This window comes from Echinops telfairi, unplaced genomic scaffold (assembly GCF_000313985.2).
Source record: "Echinops telfairi isolate 266 unplaced genomic scaffold, ASM31398v2 ScPeMD7_18;HRSCAF=68, whole genome shotgun sequence".
Lineage (NCBI taxonomy): Eukaryota > Metazoa > Chordata > Mammalia > Afrosoricida > Tenrecidae > Echinops > Echinops telfairi.
This window is the reverse complement of record NW_022103915.1, coordinates 71,595,732-71,601,632: the sequence shown is the minus strand read 5'-3', so window position 1 is coordinate 71,601,632 and position 5,901 is coordinate 71,595,732. Positions and strand designations below refer to the sequence as shown.

At 48.2% G+C, this 5,901-nt stretch overlaps 1 pseudogene; it reads right to left on the bottom strand.

Annotated features, from left to right (window-relative positions):
* Positions 1–1,793: 1,793 nt before the first annotated feature.
* Positions 1,794–2,135, bottom strand: LOC105978250 (annotated as a pseudogene).
* Positions 2,136–5,901: the final 3,766 nt, after the last annotated feature.

Sequence of the window (5,901 nt, the reverse complement as noted above, 5' to 3'; positions counted from 1 at the left end):
CGTGTGAGCCTACAAAAGGAAATAGATTGGTATGTGCTGATCTGAGGTCCCTGGATGACACAATCCACTTAGGATCAGCTGTTAACCCAGAAGTTGGCGGTTCAAACTCCTGCAACTGCTCTGAGGAAGGGCCGGTGAACCACCCAGAACACAAGATAACACAGGGTTGGAAATGACTGGACAGCAAGGGATTATGCTGATACGGAAAGATCTCTGAGCTATAGTGTTAATTTATGAAGCGCAAGACCTAAGACCAAAGCAAACACAAACAAACTTGGTGCTTTCTAGACTCATAGTGACCCTGTAAGATAGGGGACAACTGCCCCTGGGGGTTTCTGAGGCTGTAAGTCTTTATGGGAGTAGAAAGTCTCATCTCTCTCCCTCAGCGCATGTAGTGGGTTTGAACTGCTGCCCTTGTGGTTAGCAGCGCAATGCGTAGCCCACTTTACCACCAGGACTAATTGTAGAGGCAGGACACTATGTACACAGTATCCCTTTTACATTTTTTTTTTTTTTTAGCTGCTAAAAAATCAGGATACCTCTATTAATAAACAAAAATATCAAAATGGGAAGCTTTATTTTTTAACCATCTACATCCAGGTTTATACACATTTGCAGTGTTTCTGTCTTTCCAACCCTCCCTCTAGACTTCTGCCCTTTTAGATTTACACCACACCAAAGCCGTTTTGACATCCTCCAAAGGGACTCAAACTGGGTTCTGTTTCAAGGTTCTTTCCGATTGGGAAACGCGCACAGAGAAATCCGAGGAAGAGCAGGGCCGTAGGTAGACGGTAAGGAACACACTTCTGAGAGGACGGGCCCTGCTGCCCTCGAAGATGCAAAACACTCCTTGGCACGACTTCCCTGGCCCTTTCTTCACCAGTGCAGGTTTCATTATTCTATAGATCTTCCTTATAAGCTCCCCACCATCACTTTGTGTCAAGGCTCCTTTGTGGAATCCCGAAAAGCAGTCACCTTTACCTTCTGAGCCAATCTGTCTTCAATTTAACTGGCCCAGCGGATCTCCTCAGAAGCCACTGTTTTGTTGTGACTTTGCTCTCAGGATCAATTTGGTCAATCCAAGCGTCGTCCCCGGTTACAGTTTGTTCATTGGTTTCCATCTCATTTGAAAGACTGATGGAGCGATCAGCTCTGTGACCTAGTTGCTCCTTGTGGAACGTGTTTGGCACCCATCCGGCTGGCCGCTTGCTGCGGCCCAGATGGACGTGTAAAATGGAAAGAGAGCCCAGCCCCAGTAGCTATTGCATCCGTGGTAATTCTAGGATCTTCTTGCCACAGCCTTTGGACTTCAGACACGGTGTCTTCCTTGATTGAGGTTAACGGCCTTCCTTCTCTTGGCTCATCATCGAGGTCTTCTCAACCTTCTTTAAAACACTCGATCCATCTAAAAATTGTTGTTTTACGTGGAGTGGCATTCCTGTAAACTTGATGGAAAGCGTCAATGATTTGGGAAGAGGACCACTTGAGTTTTGTTAAAAATTTGATATTAGCCCTAATCTCAAGATTGCTTTTTTCCATGGTGCAATAAGTATGCTTTCTTTTCTTTTTGAGGGTACCCTAAAGAGACAAAGGGTATTAGTGAGCGGACTTGTCTGTTGTCACCCACTGATTGTGCGGACACGTTTAAACATGTCTGTGTGACTGAACCGGAACTCGAGAAGCAATACTTCGTGACTTTCGCTCTGAGGTTTACACTTGTGACAAGGGACAAAAGAGGACTTTTCTACTTGTTGCAAGGAAACCCTCATGTAAGCGTCAGTGGGGCACAGCACTTAAAACCCATGACCCTTCAGCTGGTCGTCCTTAGCCAGTCCGATCTCTATAAAGAACTGGCCTATGTGCTTGGGCTGGTCGCCCTGGAGCTGAATCCCTTCTCCATATTCTGGATGCTCAAGCCCAGTCCCATTGCAGGCACATGTCTTCTTACAAGCCGTCACTAGTTTCTGTTTGTCGTAGTCATCAGCGATCCCTTGGACAGTGGTAAGGGTCTTCCTGCTGTTGCGCTGTTGAATTCTTATATGGATCTAATCCTCGGTCCCCGTGGGAAGCAGGTCATCACCCTTACTGGCATTGGCAAAGGGGTCGAAAGATGGGAGGTTCTGGATAGCGGGCATACGATTCGATTCCTTTTTCTCAAGGACAAGGCCTGAAGGAGACGGTGGGCGCAGAGGACTGAGCATAGGGTAGCAAGGGGGTTCGAAGAGGCTTAAGGAGGAGGATACAGAAGCATCCGCTCAATGACGGGGTCCCCTTTTGCCTTAAAAAAAAAAAATCTATATACAAATATATCCATGTTTCCATAGGCACATTTCTAAAAGGGCACAAAGGAGTCTAAAAATCTGGGTTTATCCCCGTATGGTTTAGGGCCCTGTGAGCGTTTTATTTGTAGAACAACATTGAAAGGTCAAGGGAACAGCAAGGCTGGGCTGGAGCCAGGGTGGTGGTGGGTTTGTGTGCAGGGATTTAGTGCTCTCCAGATGTTCTGCCTCAGGCATCCCAGACAGAGGCTGTAACACAAGCCCCTCCTTCCAAAGGCAGGCATTGCTGATATGTTCCAGAACCGCTGACTGTGAGCAAGGAGCCCCTGAGGGGCCCCAGGTGGCCTTGAGAGGACCAAGAAGGAGGCACTCACATGGAGGGACAGGGAATCAGCCTCGTCACTAGTTGTGTCCTTAGGGGGACCTTGAGGATAACTCCAGATAACTATGACCTGTCCTGAAAAGGTTAGGAGCCCTGATGGTTATGGGTTGGTCTACCCTGGAAATACCACAAAACCACCAGCAGCTCTTTGGGAGAAAGACAAGGCTGTCGGCTCTCCTAAAGCGTTACAGTCTTGGAAACAAGAGGGGCCGTTCTGCCCCGTCCTGTAGGGCCGCTATGCATCAGCATGAACTCCACAGCTGTGAGTGAGGAGACTGCTGATTAATCAACAAAGGTGAGATCAGTGAAGAGTGATAGGTGAGTGTTGAGAAGGCTGCAAATGTTGGCACAAGATAAAGGAAGAATGCGAAGCCCATGGCACGAGTCATAAGGGAACCACAAATGCAAGTTCAGTACAAATTCACACAGAGTCTCTTTTCCACCTGTCAGATTGGTAGAAATAGTAAAGGCTGATATTGCCCTCTTATGAGGATGTTGGGCAGCAGTTCTCAACTTGTGGGTCGTGACCCCTTTGGGAGTCGAACGACCCTTTCACAGAGGTCGTCCGATTCATAACAGTCACAAAATTACAGTTATGAAATAGCAACAAAAGTAATGTTACGGTTTGGGGGTCACCACACCATGAGGAACTGCATGCAAGGGTCGAGGCCTTAGGAAGGTTGAAAACCACTGAGGTCGCGAGACAGGTACTCTAATCCACCACTGGAGAGAGTGCAAATCAAGAGGCTCTTTTAGGTTGTTGGCTAGACTCAGGGGCAAGAGGAGTTGTCCCTCCCAGGCCTGCACAAGCCCCTAGAAGAGGTTGGAAGGAAATCAGGCGACCTTAATCGCCTTCAAAGACCCCCAAACTGAGCATGCTCCCATTTAAGCCCCCAAGCCAGGTGGGAGGTACACTTGGGCGGCCCGAATTAGGCCCAGGCCCACGACATCACCCAGGTGGACTTTATACAGCCAATGGGGTCAACCGATACCATCAACCACCCCCCAGCTCGAGGCTTTAACTAGGCTGGCTGCGGGAAGGCTGCCCTCGTCAGTGGCCGGGTGAGGGCTCCCTCCCCGGGTTCACGAGCCCGGCCACAGCCTCTCAGGCCCCGTTCCGCACGTGGGGGGTGCTCTTTTCCACGTGGTTGTTTGTGCCCGGCTGTGCACGTCTGCGAGGCTTCTGCGCGGCTCGGCGAGCTTCCCGGGATCGCGGGTCGAGATCATAACACCTGACACTGGTCCCGTCCTCATCAAAAGGGGCGTGAATTCTTTCATCGTGCAGAGCCCAGAACCGAGGTCTGACGCACTCGAAAAACCTCACAAGGTAAGCCTTCACTCTGTAACCCTTACTCTGGACTTTTTTCTTGGTCAAAAAGCATTAGTAATAACCTTTTGAGTATGAATTCATTGTGATCCAGACATTCCATTCTAAGAACCTGTTCTTCTGACATACTTGCCGCAAGGCATCTACAAGATGTTCACCCCAGTGTGGTTTATGGAGAAAAATGTGGGAAATAACCATCAAAAGCTGGCTGGAAATGAAACTTACGGTATGTATCCACTTCAGGGATTCTTCAAAGAGCTAGGCAGGTTTACCTCTGCTGACATGGAGATGTCTCTAAGACATATTAGCAAGTGGTTATCTCTGACTAACATGTCAGAGATGCAATAAAGTAATCATTTCTATTAAAAGTATATATGTAATAGTTAAAAAACAACAACAAACCACTGCTGTCAAGTTAATTCTGACTCAGTGATCCTACAGGACAGAGTAGAACTGCAGTGTAGGCTATAAAATCCCTCCCAAACCCCAAGCTTATATCACACACTGTGAAGAGTGGTCTTGATTGGGGAGAGGAGAGGCACTGGCAGGGCTGATAAAGAGGGATATAGGTTTTACTGTGGAACATTCTGTGTTGGTGGATGTAATTTTTTTTAATGCAATTTACATGGATCCGTAGATTATTTAACACAGTGGTCCTCAACCTTCCTAATGCTGCGACCCTTTAATCCAACTCCTCATGTGTTGACTCCCGTATGTGGGCGTATCTGCATGTGGGTGGACCTGCCTGGAAATGGATAGAGGAGTGGTCTAGAAAATATGGTCTTAGATGACCCCTGTGAAAGGGTTGTTCAACCCCCAAAGGGGTCGCGGCGACCCACAGGTTGAGAACCGCTGATTTAGCAAGCCGTGTGTGTGGATCAAAGTGGTTAGTGTAGATTTTGGCTTAACTAGCTACAAGTTGCATTTGAATGACAGAGCTAGTGAAGAAATGGAAAGACCATGGACTGCCAAAAGAACCAACCACTCTGTCTTGGAAGAAGTGCACCCAAGTTGCTCCTTAGAAGCAAAGATGGCGAGGCTGCATCAAGTACTTCGGGCATGTTGTCGGGAGAGACCGTCTCTGGGAAGGACCGCAGGCTTGGTGAAGCAGAGGGAAACAGAGGAAGGCCCTCAGCGAGTGGGATTGACACAGCGGCTGCAACACTGGGTTCCAAAGTGTAAGAACAAGGGGAGGCCCGGGGAGTGTTTTGTTCTGTTGTGTGTAGAGTTGTTATGAGTCAGCACTGACTGGATGACCCCTAACAACAGTTGTGTAGAAGGCCGAACACTAAGCCTCCAGGTGCTTTTCCCCTACAAAAATAGGCATAAAGAAGACAGACCACAGGACAACGGGTGTGTTGGGATTAGGGTGCTGGGAAGGGATATTGAAAATACTGCGGACTGCCAGAAGAACAAAAAGTACAGCCAGAAGGTGTTTTAGAGGCAAGGGTAGTGTGGTAGTTACATAATCGGTTGTCAATATGAGGCTTACTAGTGAAGGGGTGGAGTTTAGCCTGTTGGTCAGGTCGCAGCTTGAGGACCTCATTGGAGGCTCTAAGGAGGTAAATAGCTTGTTGTAGGTGGAACATTCGCTCACTCCCTGGGAGGTATTATAGCTGACAAGACACAGGGAGCTACAGTAGTACCCTGAGCTGGAGGAGCCACATGGAGACCCCTGCCAGGGCTGAGATGCTTCTACCACCACTGGATCCACAAGACTTTCCACCCACTGGTCTGTGGTCTTCCTGCATTCGGTGTCATTGCATGTGTTGCGTGAGTCAGAAGAGGACTTTAAAGATTGGTGTCGGACTTATGGGTGACTATCAGCCTCGTGGACTTGGTCTGAATTGGGCTGGGATCTTTTCTCAAAATTCAATTGCTCTTGTATATAAAGTTCTTTCTTTTCTTTTTTT